Source organism: Pan troglodytes, chromosome 10, assembly GCF_028858775.2.
Source record: "Pan troglodytes isolate AG18354 chromosome 10, NHGRI_mPanTro3-v2.0_pri, whole genome shotgun sequence".
NCBI classification, from domain to species: Eukaryota; Metazoa; Chordata; class Mammalia; order Primates; family Hominidae; genus Pan; species Pan troglodytes.
In genome coordinates, this window is record NC_072408.2 from 56,113,708 (window position 1) to 56,129,854 (window position 16,147).

Genomic DNA, 16,147 nt, shown 5'->3' on the forward strand with positions numbered 1-16,147 from the left:
AGAATTATTCTAAATACTGACTATAAAACTGTGAAATGTGGTGCTTAGGAACCCTTGAAGTAATAATTCTAGTTATTGTCAGAACCAGATGTTGACATGAACCATTAAGTTGAGTTGTCAAAAATTATCTTTGGTGGTGGTTCTGTAACTGAAAATGAAAAATCGTGCTGGAAGGCCAGTTGACAGTTCTTTTTGGGACTCCGTTGCTCTCCCTTGCCATTCTGCCTCAATCATAGCTATAATTAGCAAATATACACTTGTTTGATATTGGCAGTTGCTAGACACGTGTCCATAATTAGTTGTGTGTCTTCCTGAGCCTGACTTAGAAATAGCCCAAGGAGATCTTCTGAAGACTCTAGACCTACTGTCATTCAAAGGCTTACAGTTGAGTTACATCTAACTAAGGTTCTTAACGTCAGCAGGTAAGGCAAAAATCCAAGTCAAATGACCCTTGAAAATCCCACGAATTGCACATAAATTGTCCACTCACCTGAATAACGGACACCTGAATAGTGCAGAACATGTCAGTATCAGTGGGCAGAAAAATCCTCATTTAATTGTCCAATCCTGTGGAATAAACATTGTCATCCTTTTCCAGGTACTAAAACTTAAGTTCAAAACATTTTTGTCACTTGCCCAAGATCACACTAGAAAGTCATAGAAAACTCTTCTTTGCAGTGACTACACCAAAAGTCTTCCCCTCTATGTCCTCCTTTGGAACATCTTTTCAGACCCGGGCAGATAGATTAAAAACAGAAAGAAATTGTGGAATCCTTGCATTGTAAAAGAGTGCATATGGATTACAGGAACAAATCCTGAAAAATCTTCATTTAGAGACTCTTGTCAAATGTGAGGCAATATAATGCATTGTCTAAGAGGTCAGACTGAATTCAAATCATTTAGATTTGAATCCCAGCTTTTCAACTTACTGCCTAGTAACCTAAATTACTGAACCACTCATTGCCTCACTTTCATTGTCTATAAAATGAGATGCTACTACCGTCTACCTCACATGTGTGTAGTGAGGGTTATCAATGAATCATGGAAAGCAAGTAGAGCAGTAGCATATAGTAAGGGCTGGATAACTGTTAGCTTTTGTTTTCATCATCCGTATCCTATCCCTGATGCTACTAAGGTCACAATGTTCAAAGCACAGGCAATTTGCTTATAAAATCCTTTCCTGAGAACAACTACTAGGAACAGGAGCACATTGGCTTCTTTGACATATGTCCTCCCAGCTCAGCTGACCAGAATGATTTGAGCTGATCTGGCTGACTAGCCTGATGTCCTTCTTCCTTTCTCCATCTCTTTTCCATATGTGTCCTCCTGAATGGCAGTTGATGAAAAGAACAACCTTCCCATATTCTCCAGATTAACAGGATTTAATACACAATTTCTGTGATCTCACAGTCAAGAAATAAAAATAAGTTTAGAAAATCAGTAATCTCTCATTTAAAGTCTTTTCAGTGTTTTAAAAAGTAATTTTTGAAACCTGATTCAAACAAAAACCGTGACATTAACCCTCTCTAATTGGCTGTATTGAAATTAAGCTCATCTTACTATAGATGCTTTGAATGCAGTATAAAACATTGAGGCTACTTCTTTTAACCTTTAATGTTTTGTGTACTTTTCCACTGCACCTCCAAAAACTAATTTCAGATCATCAGCATGCAGTCTAGTCTTTAACAAAAAAGAAAATTTTGTTATGCTTTACTTTTAGCAAATAGATACTAAACTCACAAAACATACGTTAGAGCAGCAGTTCTCCAAGCATGGTCCTCAGACTAGTAGCATTGGCATCACCTGAGTGTGTTACAAATGCAAATCTGCGGGCCTCGCCACCTGCTGAATCAGATTCTCTGAGGATACAGCTCAGGAGTTCTTTTAAATGGTGAGCTCATCTAGTGAATAATAAAATGATTGACTGGATTTACATGCAAGTTACTCAGGGATTTGTAAAACTGTCTTATTTCCACCTCAGGGAACTTGCACACGATGTTGTCTCTGCCTGGTATGCTTGTTGCCCTATTCTTTGTTTATCCATTTCTTTTCTTGTGATTTTCAGCTCAAAATCCTGTCTTCTCAGAGCCTGCTTTGACTCTGTGTAATGCAATCATGCCTTTCACCCGAATACATTATCAAGTCACTCTTTCATTTTCTTCATGGTATCATTATTTGAAGATTATTACTTTTCTTATCCCTTGCCTGTTTCTCCCACTAGAACAGCGATCCTCAAACTTTTTGGCACAAGGGACCGGTTTCATGGAAGACAATTTTTTCCATAGACCTAGGAGGTTGGGGATTGATGGGGGAATGGTGTTGGGATGAAACTGTTCCGCCCCAGATCACCAGGTATTCAATTCTCATAAGGACTGCACAACCTAGATCCCTTGCATGCACAGTTCACAATAGGGTTTGTGCTCCCATAAGAGTCCACTGATCTGACAAGAGGCAGAGTTCAGCTGGTAATGCTCACTTGCCCATCGCTCACCTCCTGCTGTGTGGCTTGGTTCCTAATAGGCCACAAACCAATACGCGTCCATGGCGTGGGCACTGAGGATTCCACGCTAGAAGATACACTGCATGAAAGCATGGAACTTATTCACTACTGCCTCTCTAGCACCTCCTACAGGGCCTGGCATATAGTATGTGCTCAACAAATTTCTTTTTTTTATACTTTAAGTTCTAGGGTACATGTGCACAATGTGCAGGTTTCTTACATATGTATACATGTGCCATGCTGGTGTGCTGCACCCATTAACTCATCATTTACATTAGGTATATCTTCTAATGCTTTCCCTCCCCCTTCTCCCCATCCCACAACAGGCCCTGGTGTGTGGTGTTCCACTTCCTGTGTCCAAGTGTTCTCATTGTTCAATTCCCACCTATGAGTGAGAACATGTGGTGTTTGGTTTTTTGTCCTTGTGATAGTTTGCTGAGAATGATGGTTTCCAGCTTCATCCATGTCCCTACAAAGGACATGAACTCATCCTTTTTTATGGCTGCATAGTATTCCATGATGTATATGTGCCACATTTTCTTAATCCAGTCTATCATTGATGGACATTTGGGTTGGTTTCAAGTCTTTGCTATTGTGAATAGTGCCGCAATAAACATACATGTCCATGTGTCTTTATAGCAACATGATTTATAATTCTTTGGGTATATACCCAATAATGGAATGACTGTGTCAAATGGTATTTCTAGTTCTAGATCCCTGAGGAATCACCACACTGTCTTCCACAATGGTTTAACTAGTTTACAGTCCCACCAACAGTGTCAAAGTGTTCCTATTTCTCCACAACTTCTCTAGCACCTGTTTCCTGACTTCTTACTAATTGCCATTCTAACTGGTGTGTGAGATGCTATCTCATTGTGGTTTTGATTTGCATTTCTCTGATGGCCAGTGATGATGAGCATTTTTTCATGTGTCTGCTGGCTGCATAAATGTCTTCTTTTGAGAAGTGTCTGTTCATATCCTTTTTGATGGAGTTGTTTTTTCCTTGTAAATTTGTTGGAGTTCATTGTACATTCTGGATATTAGCCCTTTGTCAGATGAGTAGATTGCAAAAATTTTCTCCCATTCTGTAGGTTGCCTGTTCGCTCTGATAGTAGTTTCTTTTGCTGTGCAGAAGCTCTTTAGTTTGATTAGATCCCATTTGTCAATTTTGGCTTTTGTTGCCATTGCTTTTGGTGTTTTAGACATGAAGTCCTTGCCCATGCCTATGTCCTGAATGGTATTGCCTAGGTTTTCTTCTAGGGTTTCTATGGTTTCAGGTCTAACATGTAAGTCTTTAATCCATCTTGAATTAATTTTTGTGTAAGGTGTAAGGAAGGGATCCAGTTTCAGCTTTCTACATATGGCTAGCCAGTTTTCCCCGCACCATTTATTAAATAGGGAATCCTTTCCCCATTTCTTGTTTTTGTCAGGTTTGTCAAAGATCAGATGGTTGTAGATGTGTGGCATTATTTCTGTGGGCTCTGTTCTGTTCCATTGTTCTATATCTCTGCGTTGGTACCAGTACCATGCTGTTTTAGTTACTGTAGCCTTGTAGTATAGTTTGAAGTCAGGTAGTGTGATGCCTCCAGCTTTGTTCTTTTGGCTTAGGATCGACTTGGCAATGCGGGCTCTTTTTTGGTTCCATATGAACTTTAAAGTAGTTTTTTCCAATTCTGTGAAGAAAGTCATTGGTAGCTTGATGGGGATGGCATTGAATCTATAAATTACCTTGGGCAGTATGGTCATTTTCACAATGTAGATTCTTCCTATCCATGAGCATGGAATGTTTTTCCATTTGTTTGTGTCCTCTTTTGTTTCATTGAGCAGTGGTTTGTAGTTCTTGAAGAGGTCCTTCACATCCCTTGTAAGTTGGATTCCTAGGTATTTTATTCTCTTTGTAGCAATTGTGAATGGGAGTCCACTCATGATTTGGCTCTCTGTCTGTTATTGGTGTATAAGAATCCTTGTGATTTTTGCACACTGATTTTGTATCCTGAGACTTTGCTGAAGTTGCTTATCAGCTTAAGGAGATTTTGGGCTGAGACAAGGGGGTTTTCTAAATACACAATCATGTCAACTGCAAACAGGGACAATTTGACTTCCTCTTTTCCTAATTGAATACGCGTTATTTCTTTCTCCTGCCTGATTGCCCTGGCCAGAACTTCCAACACTATCTTGAATGGGAGTGGTGAGAGAGGGCATCCCTGTCTTATGCCAGGTTTCAAAGGGAATGCGTCCAGTTTTTGCCCATTCAGTATGATATTGGCTGTGGGTCTGTCATAAATAGCTCTCATGATTTTGAGATACGTCCCATCAATACCTAATTTATTGAGAGTTTTTAGCATGCAGCATTGTTGAATTTTCTCAAAGGCCTTTTCTGCATCTACTGAGATAATCATGTGGTTTTTGTCTTTGGTTCTGTTTATATGCTGGATTACTTTTATTGATTTCCGTATGTTGAACCAGCCTTGCATCCCAGGGATGAAGCCCACTTGATCATGCTGGATAAGCTTTTTGATGTGCTGCTGGATTTGGTTTGCCAGTATTTTATTGAGGATTTTTGCATCTATGTTCATCAGGGATATTGGTCTAAAATTCTCTTATGTTGTGTCTCTGCCAGGCTTTGGTATCAGGATGATGCTGGCCTCATAAAATGAGTTAGGGAGGATTCCCTCTTTTTCTATTGATTGGAATAGTTTCAGAAGGAATGGTACCAGCTCCTCCTTGTACCTCTGGTAGAATTCGACTGTGAATCCATCATCTGGTCCTGGAATTTTTTGGTGGTAGGCTATTAATTATTGCCTCAATTTCAGAGCCTGTTATTGGTCTATTTAGAGATTCAACTTCTTCTTGGTTTAGTCTTGGGAGGGTGTATGTGTCGAGGAATTTATCCATTTCTTCTAGATTTTCTAGTTTATTTGTGTAGAGGTGTTTATAGTATTCTCTGATGGTAGTTTGTATTTCTGTGGGATCGGTGGTGATATCCCCTTTATCATTTTTTGTTGTGTCTATTTGATTCTTCTCTCTTTTCTTCTTTATTAGTCTTGCTAGTGGTCTATCAATTTTGTTGATCTTTTCAAAAAACCAGTTCCTGGATTCATTGATTTTTTGAAGGGTTTTTTTGTGTCTCTATCTCCTTCAGTTCTTCTCTGATCTTAGTTATTTCTTGCCTTCTGCTAGCTTTTGAATGTGTTTGCTCTTGCTTCTCTAGTTCTTCTAATTTTGATGTTAGGGTGTCAATTTTAGATCTTTCCTGCTTTCTCTTGTGGGCATTTAGTGCTATAAATTTCCCTCTACACACTGCTTTAAATGTGTCCCAGAGATTCTGGTATGTTGTGTCTTTGTTCCAGTTGGTTTCAAAGAACATCTTTATTTCTGCCTTCATTTCATTATGTACCCAGTAGTCATTCAGGAGCAGGGTGTTCAGTTTCCATGTAGTTGAGTGGTTTTGAGTGAGTTTCTTAATCCTCAGTTCTAGTTTGGCTGCACTGTGGTCTGAGAGACCATTTGTTATAGTTTCTGTTCTTTTACATTTGCTGAGGAGTGCTTTACTTCCAACTATGTGGTCAATTTTGGAATAAGTGCAGTGTGGTGCTGAGAAGAATGTATATTGTGTTGATTTGGGGTGGAGAGTTCTGTAGATGTCTATTAGGTCTGCTTGGTGCAGAGGTGAGTTCAATTCCTGGATATCTTGTTAACTTTCTGTCTCATTGATCTGTCTAATGTTGACAGTGGGGTGTTAAACTCTCCCATTATTATTATGTGGGAGTCTAAGTCTCTTTCTAGGTCTCTAAGAACTTGCTTTATGAATCTGAGTGCTCCTGTATTGGGTGCATATATATTTAAGATAGTTAGCTCTTCTTGTTGAATTGATCCCTTTACCATTATGTAATGGCTTTGTCTCTTTTGATCTTTGTTGGTTTAAAGTCTGTTTTATCAGAGCCTAGGATTGCAACCCCTGCCTTTTTTTATTTTCCATTTGCTTGGTAGATCTTCCTCCATCCCTTTATTTTGAGCCTATGTGTGTCTCTGAATGTGAGATGGGTCTCCTGAATACAGCACACTGATGGGTCTTGACTCTTTATCCAATGTGCCAGTCTGTGTCTTTTAATTGGAGCATTTAGCCCATTTACATTTAAGGTTAATATTGTTATGTGTGAATTTGATCCTGTCATTATGATGTTAGCTGGTTATTTTGCTCGTTAGTTGATGCAGTTTCTTCCTAGCCTCAATGGTCTTTACAATTTGGCATGATTTTGCAGTGGCTGGTACCGGTTGTTCCTTTCCATGTTTAGTGCTTCCTTCAGGAGCTCTTTTAGGGCAGGCCTGGTAGTGAAAAAATCTCTCAGCATTTGCTTGTCTGTAAAGGATTTGATTTCTCCTTCACTTATGAAGCTTAGTTTGGCTGGATATGAAATTCTGGGTTGAAAATTCTTTTCTTTAAGAATGTTGAATATTGGCCCCCACTCTCTTCTGGCTTGTAGAGTTTCTGCCGAGAGATCAGCTGTTAGTCTGATGGGCTTCCCTTTGTGGGTAACCCGACCTTTCTCTCTGGCTGCCCTTAACATTTTTTCCTTCATTTCAACTTTGGTGAATCTGACAATTATGTTTCTTGGAGTTGCTCTTCTCGAGGAGTTATCTTTGTAGCGTTCTCTGTATTTCCTGAATTTCAATGTTGGCCTGCCTTGCTAGGTTGAGGAAGTTCTTCTGGATAATATCCTGCAGAGTGTTTTCCAACTTGGTTCCATTCTCCCCATCACTTTCAGGTACACCAATCAGACATAGCTTTGGTCTTTTCACATAGTCCCGTATTTCTTGGAGGCTTTGTTCATTTCTTTTTACTCTTTTTTCTCTAAACTTCTCTTCTCACTTCATTTCATTCATTTGATCTTCAATCACTGATACCCTTTCTTCCAGTTGATCAAATTGGCTACTGAAGCTTGTGCATTTGTCACGTAGTTCTCATGCCATGGTTTTCAGCTCCATCAGGTCATTTAAGGACTTCTCTACACTGGTTATTCTAGTTAGCTATTCATCTAATCTTTTTTCAAGATTTTTAGCTTCTTTGTGATGGGTTTGAACTTCCTCCTTTAGCTCAGAGAAGTCTGATCATCTGAAGCCTTCTTCTCTCAACTTGTCAAAGTCATTCTCTGTCCAGCTTTGTTCCATTGCTGGTGAGGAGCTGCGTTCCTTTGGAGGGGGAGAGGTGCTCTGATTTTTAGAATTTTCAGCTTTTCTGCTTTGTTTTTTCCCCATCTTTGTGGTTTTATCTACCTTTGGTCTTTGATAATGGTGATGTACAGATAAGTTTTTGGTGTGGATGTCCTTTCTGTTTGTTAGTTTTCCTTCTAACAGTCAGGACCCTCAGCTGCAGGTCTGTTGGAGTTTGCTGGAGGTCCACTCCAGATGCTGTTTGCCTAGGTATCAGCAGCGGAGGCTGCATAACAGCGAATATTGCTGAACAGCAAATGCTGCTGCCTGATCATTCCTCTGGAAGCTTCGTCTCAGGGGGGCACCCAGCCATGTGAGGTGTCAGTCTGCCCCTACTTGGGGGTCCCTCCCAGTTAGGCTACTCAGAGGTCAGGGACCCACCTGAGGAGGCAGTCTGTCCGTTCTCAGATCTCAAACTCTCTGCTGGGAAAACCACTACTCTCTTCAAAGCTGTCAGACAGGGACATTTAAGTCTGCAGAGGTTTCTGCTGCCTTTTGTTTGGCTATGTCCTGCCCCCAGAGGTGGAGTCTACAGAGGCAGGCAGGCCTCAGTGAGCTGAGGTGGGCTCCACCCAGTTCGAGCTTCCCGGCAGTTTTGTTTACCTACTCAAGCCTCAGCAATGGCGGGCACCCCTCCCCCAGCCTCGCTGCTGCCTTGCAGTTTGATCTCAGTGAGCAATGAGTGAGGTTCCATGGCCATGGGATCCTCCAAGCCAGGCATGGGACATAATCTCCTGGTGTGCCATTTGCTAAGACCATGGGGAAAGTGCAGTATTAGGGTGGGAGTGACCTGATTTTCCAGGTGCCGTCTGTCACCCCTTCCCTTGGCTAGGAAAGGGAATTCCCTGACCCCTTGCGCTTCCCGGGTGAGGCAGTGTCTCACCCTGCTTCTGCTCATGCTCGGTGGGCTGCACCCACTGTCCTGCCCCCAACTGGCTGGCGAGCCCCAGTGAAATGAACCCAGTACCTCAGTTGGAAATGCAGAAATCACCCATCTTCTGCGTCGCTCATGCTGGGAGCTGTAGACTGGAGCTGTTCCTATTCAACCATCTTGGAACCGGACCCTGTGCTCAATAAATTTTTAAAAATGAATAGGTGCATGCATCTCAAGCATTCCTGCAGTCAGCAAAGGAATAGCGGAAGTTTTTCCCAGGCTGGAAAATAAAAGATTAAAACAGCAACATGGCACCATGCTTACATTAACAACAGCAAAAAAGCTTTATAGTGAACCTCTCCATAGCATAGCTGCTTTAATCAAACAGCAAATCTGTACAGGATATGAATGCATGTGTATTCACATAAACACATTTGGATGATACATTTAGATAGTTTCTTATTCCTGTTAAGTGGGAAAATCTAATAATAAAAAATCATTAAATATTATAACCAAGTTGGGTGAAATTTGCATTTTATAATTATTCCATTTATACATTTTCTTTATAAAATAACACACTCGTTATGTGCTAGATACTTAATGTACATGATTTCATTCTATCCTCACAAAAATCCTATATCCAAAACACTATTATTACCCCTATTTTATGAAATACAAAATAATTGAGTCAGAGGAAGCAGAGTCATTTACATTAAGTAGCTCAGCTTTATAAATCTGAATTAAGACCAAGCTTAGTTGGTGCCAAAGTCATTTTTAACCAGTACCCTTTATTGTTTATTTTTTACAACGTGCTTTATAATGGAAAATTTTAGTAACTGTCTTGACCTGAAAATTGTGGTACTGTTTTCTTCCTGCAGGGTCACTGGTTATGGATTTAGGAACTAAGCCTAATCACTGACATACTGACAACTGGATAAAAACTGAGAGTATAATTTGGAGGCAAATGTGAAAGAATCAGGATTTAGTTAGGACTTTGTTTTTAGAATGTTTTGAAATGTTTTTGGGACATTTACAATTATGAATTAACCCAGAGTCCTAATAAACTTCCTTGCTCTGAAGTCTACTCTGTCTGAAATTAATATAGCTAGTTCAGCTTAGTTTTGATTAGTGTTAGCATGGTATATGCTAACCATCTTTTTACTTTTAATATATGTATCGTTATATTGAAAGTGAGCTTCTTGAAAACAACATATAGTGGAGTCTTGTTTTTTGATCCACTCTGACAGTGTCTTTTACTTGCTGTATTTAGACCATTAACTTTTCAAGTGATGTCTGTCTACCATGTCTATTACTGTTTTCTATTTGTTTCCCTTGTACTTTGTTCCAATTATTGTCTTCCACCTTTTTTCTGCCATTTTTGGTTTTAACTGAGCATTTTATGTTATTCCATTTTCTCTCCTAGTGTTATATTTATTTATTTACACTATTTATTTATTTCAGTTATATTTCTTTATTCACTGTTTTTAGTGGTTGCCCTGGAGTTTGCAACGTACTACTAATCCAATTCCACTTTCAGAAAACACTATACCCCTTTGTGGGTAATGCAAGTGCCTTACGCTATTCCTAATTCCTCCCTTCCATCCCTTATATCACTGCTGTCATTCATTGCACTTATACATAAGCTATAATAATTGGATACATGGTGGCTATTATTATAACTGTTATTTGTTAGATCAATTAAGAATAAGAAAAATAATTTTAACTTATCTTCACTTATTCCATTTCTAATGATTTTCCATTTTTTGTGCAGATCTGAATTTCTGACCCATATCAACTGCATTCTCTAGGAAGAACTTAACAATTTTTGCAAGTCAGATGTACTGACAACAAACTCCCTCAATTTTTGTCTGAAAAAGTCCTTTATTTCACCTTTACTTTTGAAGGATAATTTCTCAGGATACAGAATTTTAGATTGGTGGATTTTATTTAAGTATTTCACCCCACTCTTTTCATGCTTGCATGGTTTCTGAGGGGAAGTCAAACATAATTCTTTATTCCTTTATAACTGCTTTTTTTGCTTTGGATCTTTCTATATTTTTTTGTGTGTGATTTATCTGTAGTTTGACTATGATATGCCTAGGTATCCATTTTGAGGGGTTTATTGTTGTTGTTTTGGCATTTATCCAGCTTCCTATATCTGTGGGGTTTTGTTTGATATTAATTTAGGGAAATTCTGAGCCATTATTGCTTCAGCTATTTCTTCTGTTCCTTTCCGTCTTTCTTCTATTCTGGTGCTCCCATTATGTGTATGTTATACCTTTTGTAGTTGCCCCACAGTTCTTGGAGATTATGTTCCTTTTTATTTTTTATTGTTTTGATCTTTTTGCTTTTTTAGTTTTGGAAGTTTCTATTGACATACCCTCCAGCTCCAAGATTCTTTCCTGAGCTGCATCCAGTCTATTAATGAGCCCATTGTCAAAGGCATTCTTCATTTCTGTTAGTGTTGTCTCCAGCACTTCTGATTCTTTACATTTTCATCTCTCTGCTTACCTCACCCATCTGTTCTTTCATGTTGTCTACTTTTTCAATTACAGCCTTTCTAGTGTTTCAAATTCCCAGTCTGATAATTCCAACATCCCTGCTATATCTGAGTCTGGTACGTGACTGCTTTGTCTTTTCAAATTGTGTTTTTTGCCTTTTAGTATACCTTGTAATTTTTTGTTGAAAGCTAGACATACTGTACTGGGCTAAAGGAACTCTGATAAGTAAACTTTTGGTGACATGGTGGTAAGGTATGAGGGGAGGGGAAGCATTCTATAGTTCCATGATTAGGTTTCAGTCTTTTAGTGAGCTGGTGCCCCTGGCCTGTGAACTTCACAAGTGCTTCTGAGTTTTTTCTCCCTCTAGGTGGGAAAGGACAGCTACAGTAGGCTGGCGTTGGGTATTCCCTTCCCCCAAGTCAGTTAGGCTCTGATTAAACCCTAGTAAGTTAGGCTGTGATAAAACAATTTCTCTTGAGGACAGGCCTTGTTAAAAGGAACAGAATGCTCTGGCATATTTCAAAATGGTTAATTGTCTCTTCCCCGCTACCAGAGGCACAAGGGGATTTTTCTCCCATCATCACTCTATAAACCTGGTTTATAGAACGTGTGAAAGTGTGTCCGTGAAGGTGGGGGGTCCATGGAGTTTTTAGCTCAGACTTATTCATACTGAACTTCCAGCAATTTGCCTATTACAGTTTAGGTTTTCCTATCCAGGCACTGTTTCCCACGGAGGTTTCTGCTTATGGGTTTCTGCTCTGGTAAATAGTAATTCTCTCTATCCATCTGTCTGTTTCTCCAATTTGGGGGACAGCAATTTTCCTGTCACCTTGCTTTTCGCATAGAAGAGTTACTGATTTTCAGTTTGTGAGGACAGAGTGACTTCCAAGCTCCTTACCTGCTAGACCAGAAACTGAATAAGCTTCTACAAGTCTATAAAATACAACATGAAAAATTCCAGCTGAGGTAAACACAACACTTTTTTACATGATTTAAGAAGCCCTTTTCTACCAGGAGAAACTACTGGGCAAATGACTAGAAGACACTGAAGGCTTTTCTGAGGACTTCACGGGCAGGGAAGTCCTCTACCCGAGAGTTCCAAGACAGCTCACCTTGACACCTGGTCAAGATAAGGGGTCACCAAGACAGCTGTATTTTTAAAAACAAAAAAACTTTATTTCTGAAGTTTAATCAGAAATCTTAACTAATGTGAAGGTGCCAAGAGCGCAGCCTTCAAATTGTTAGATGTTAGAGTTCATTTATCAGCACTTAATAAATATAACAAATGTATACCTGGCAATTACGTGACCTCTTCCTCCCTTGAGAAAAAGGATGTTTAACTGTGGAAAGGAACCTGACAGAGTGGCCTCTTTTAAAAAGCCATCCTGCTTAGCACAAATCAGAAGACATTCATAGTCACTGTACTGACTGCTACCTGTAAACTAGAAATACAATCCTAATCCCCCCACTGACCGAGTGGACCCCCTCTTAACCAAGTGAACCCCAGAGAAACCTTAAAAACTGAGTTGTCAGCCATGACGGTAAGGGATGTTGGACATGCCTCATTATACCCCCCACCATTTTGGAATTTAGTCACAACTGACCAGGATTAATGTTAAAATAGAGATCATAGACTGCCAAAACAGACTCTTTGTGGCAATAAGATGCCAAATTACAAACAAGACCTAAGCCATGCAAGGCAAGGGTTAAGTCACATCTGCAGGCCATCAGTCTAGCTAAACAGGTCATTTTGACCCAGTATGTTGTGGCTGACTCTGGCAAAGCATCCTTATTGTAAAAATTTCTTTCCGCTGACCTCAAGTTTTAGACAGAGCCTTACTCCTTTAACCAATTACAAATTAAAGAATCTGGAAACCTGCCTATAACCTATAAGCCCCCACTTAAAGATATCTCATTTTTTAAGGCCAAACCAATGCAGACCTTCCATGTATTGATTTATGTCTTTACCTGTAACTCCTGCCTCCCTAAAATGTGTAAAACCAAACTGTGGGACCACGTACTCAAGACTTCCTGGGTTTTTATTTTTCCCAGGCCACAGTCACTCATATTGACTCAAAATAAGCCTCTTTAAAATATTTTGCAAGTTTGATTTGTCCGTTAACATCTCTCTACCCTTCTTCATATCTGAAGCCTTGTGAAATGAACTGCATGATAAAATTCTTCTATCCTCAGTAATACTGACCCTCCTCAGGGAAATGGAGACATAACATTCTTATCATATTTTCCAACAAGATGATGCTCAGGTTGGTTGAAGTCTACCGATATTCTTGTCCATCCCCAGGATTAAGGTAGGCTCTATGTAAGTTATTTTTTTTTAAAGGAGAGGAACTGACCCATGTCCAGTTTGAATAACATAATAATACAGATGTAAATTTAATGAACATTCTGAAGGCAAACAAAATTGTTTCAGGTAGAGATATGGACATTTTAAGAAAACCTGAAATTATCTCTTCTACCTGTGCTTTCTCTAAATTAAGGACATGTTTAAGAATATGTAAGGAAGCCCAGTAATCCCAGCTACTGGGGAGGCTGAGACAAGAGAATCGCTTGAACCCAGGAGGCGGAGGTTGCAGTGAGCCGAGATTGCACCACTGCACTCCAGCCTGGGTGACAGAGCGGGACTGCATCTCAAATAATAATAATAATAATATGTAAAGAAGCATGAAATAATTATGCATATTACATTAAGTTTTAAAATATGGTTTATTCAGACAATATAAATCAGGTTTCCTTTTACAAAGGAATCAAAATCAGTTTTACTTTTATTACAAAAATAATCATGAAACAGCTGTGTTTTCACATTACCTCTTAATTCTGGGAAGCAAGAAAAAAGTTATGAAGATTAAAAATAATCTTCTAAAAATACAAAGGAAATTATATTTTCTGAACAGATATAGTTGTTTGGACTCCAAGTCTCCCATTCTTTCTTCCTCACTATATTCCTTCTTTAACTATAGCACAGCACAGGGTCTCACTGATTCTCTGTGACCCATTTATATTTTTCATCACAAATTATCCTTGCAAGTGATCCCAAGATGCAACTGAATAAAACCTTAATGTATCACTTATACCTTGTAAAGTGGTGCCCAGAAAATAAAACAAAAAACACTAAAAATTTACAGCACATGGTTTTTGTGAAAATAAATGCCTATTTCCTATTCATTTGATACAACATTTTGGAAAGAAATATAGCCTATGCCTAATTTAAATCCTAACTCCACATTTGTCATAAGAATTCACCATAGGAAAGAAGATTGGCTTGCTAAAAAAATTCTGAAAAAATACATATGCCATATAAATGGTCTCAAAAGCTTGGTAATTAAATTTTTTTCCTACATGCTGTTCCACCTATTAACTGTGCTACTCCCCCCAACTCTAAAGCATTAGGAAGATTTTTATTAACTGGCATATCAGCTAGTTATTACTGTGTAATAAACCATCTAAAATGTAGGGATATAAGTCAACAAATCTGTCTTTATCTCACAATTTGGTGGTTTGACAATTTCAAATGATCCCATGTTGGTTGCTCTTGCCGTAACTCCTATCACTAATGCATGACATCAGCTGCCATGTTGGTTTCTCTTGCCGTAACTCCTATCACTAATGCATGACATCAGCTGCCATGTTGGCTGTGTGGCAGCTGTCTAAGAAGGACTAAGCTGGGATGGCACATTTCTCTTCTACACAGTCTCTTATCATGAATAAGCTTGCCCAAGCTTATTCGTGTAAGCTGAGGAAGATTCTAAGAAAGAGCAGAAGCATGCAAGCTTGAGGCCTAGGCTGAGAATTGGCACAACATCACATCTGCTATATTTTATGGGCAAAATCAAGTCACAATGCCTACCCAAATTCCAGAGGTAGAGAAACAGATGGCACCTCTTGATGGAAGAAAATACATCATATTTTACGAGATGTGAATATAGACAGGGGTAGAGAATTATGACCATTTTGGAAATCTACAGTACTGCATTTGGTTTTTGTGCCTCTTTTATAATTAATTTCAAAAATGAAGCCTCTGAGCATTTATTTCATATAGTGACTTATAATACTTGAAGTATAACTTCAAGAAAGTCTTCCTTGAGCATCCTAGCCAAAAGTGGCATATTTTAACTCAATATTAATCATTCAATCATGCTATTCTGCTGTATTTTCTTTACTTGGGAGCTCCTATTAGACCATGAGTTTTGAAGGCTAGGGATCAGTTTTATCTTTTTTTCTAATGTGTGATCATTGCTTTCACAATGCCTGCACTCAATAGGTATTCAATCAATATTGTTTACTGACTAAGTGACTGAATGAACAAAGGAATGAATCCTCTATTAAATTAAAAACTCATTGAGAAAGGGGCTATCTCAACTAATTTGTATCTCCCATAGCCTCTAGGCATTTATTTCCATATGGTAGGTCCTCTATAAGTAATTGTTAAGCACATTGTTATAGGAAGAGCAAAAGTTGTAGTTGTAAACAGAATTGCAACTCTGCAACTCAATTCAAAACCATGATCTTATCTATAAAGTCAGATGAAATTAATTCCAAGTAAAAGCAGCCCAAGGAAATAATAACCATTGAATCTGATCTCATCTAAAATGAAGTAGTTTCCCATTACTTGGAAAAATTTTATAATAAAATAATATTTTTATTTCATATTATAAAAATATTGAATCAGAAATATATCCACTCGATTTTTTCATCTCCCATTTCTCAAACTTAGTATATGGCAATGACATTTGAAAATACACAGTACATCTGGTTGTAAAATTCAGAAATGACTCCTAGATTAAGATATACACTGAAATATTTTACGTTCATACATATTAAACAAATTTTGGATGCTCCCACAATTACTAAGGTCACTTTCTATAAAGTCAGATGAAATTATTTCCAAGTAAAAGCAGCCCAAGGAAATAATAACCATTGAATCTGATCTCATCTAAAATGAAGTAGTTTCCCATTATCAATTATTAAAGACAAATGAGAATTGACTATCAAACATAATAAGGTGTCAGTACAATTAGGTTATGATAGTAAAAAGATATTTTT